Raw genomic sequence first — 1,237 nt, 5'->3', positions numbered from 1 at the left:
CCTCCTCCAAAAACAAAAGGTTTATCTTAGCTCTGAATGTGCAGTGCTATGTAAATACATTATACCTTTGAATCCGTATCATATGGTACATTTGTTGATCTGCACACGCAATTCCCTCCCACCCTATCACATTCCACCCCTGTCATTCTGCTTGCTCTTGGCAACGTTAAGTCCATTGGTGCCTTTTTCCTTGTGCTCACCCAGTGGCTGTACAGAAGTAGCAGTCATACGTCAGTAGCCATGACTGTAGACTGTTACTGTTCCTATAGCACAGTTTCACAGTAAGCAGTCTAGAGCCAAGGTGCCGATGCAATGACCATTAGGTGAGCATCACTGGGGCTGGGGAATCTCCAGCCTGACAGCAAAGGTGCATGGGAGCAGTTAGGTGGGGGGGAGCAGTTAGGTGGGGGGGCTATTAGATGTGGGAGGAAGGGCTGCAGTATAGCTGCTAGGAAAGAGCGTGGGAGTTTTCCAGTGAAACATAAACACATTCTGGGCTCTGTTTGTCTCTCCTTCTGCACTACAGCCTGTTGGCATAAAGCATTGCAGCAAAATCTCATTTCAACACCCTACCTAACATCCTACTTTACATAGATTTACTATAACTCTATACATACAATGTGGCAAATCTAATATAGAAAAGTGAAGAAAAAAATATTGTCACAAATCTACTCTATTTAAACCCCATCCAAGCCCTGCTTTATTGTATAGCTAAACCTGCACCAAATTGTCAGTTTGCCTTTATTTCTGCTGGTTGTGAATGAAAGTGCTCCCACTGTGTAATCAGGCTATTACCTGTCTGAACATTCTGCTCTCTATTTAACACAAGTAACACAGAAAACACACACACAATACCAACAATTGCACAAACACAACATTGAACATACAAATGATCTTAGTAAACTACATATCCTGGCTGCTTGCAGGTCTGCAGTGAGGGACTAGGGACTGGGCATAGTGTGTGGCAGGGACAATACCTGGGCAGCTCTCCTCTACAGAACCTGGGAGTTCTACACTTAGAGCCCTTGGTATATAGCAAGTTAGTCCTAAATGCTCACATAGATTTCACCTATGTATTGCATGTGCTGTAGCATGTACAATATGTGCTTGTGTGCTTATGAATAATGTATAAATGACAGTTATATATGCATAACGGCTATGTCAGGGTTAGAGAAGAGGGGGCCCCTGACTGCATTGTAAGGCTAGTTGTAATGGCAGCCGGATATCTGCAGGCTGG

General features: G+C 43.8%; 1 non-coding gene across 1 annotated transcript; it reads right to left on the bottom strand.

Moving 5' to 3' along the window:
• Window positions 1-223: 223 nt before the first annotated feature.
• mir212 (microRNA mir-212) lies at window positions 224-319 on the bottom strand. Its single transcript, NR_049696.1, has one exon. It is a non-coding gene; the product is annotated as a microRNA mir-212 (primary transcript).
• Window positions 320-1,237: the final 918 nt, after the last annotated feature.

This window comes from Xenopus tropicalis, chromosome 2 (genome assembly GCF_000004195.4).
Source record: "Xenopus tropicalis strain Nigerian chromosome 2, UCB_Xtro_10.0, whole genome shotgun sequence".
In the NCBI taxonomy this organism is placed as follows: Eukaryota; Metazoa; Chordata; class Amphibia; order Anura; family Pipidae; genus Xenopus; species Xenopus tropicalis.
Note: the sequence above shows the minus strand (reverse complement) of the source record. Positions and strands in the feature narration are given on the sequence as shown.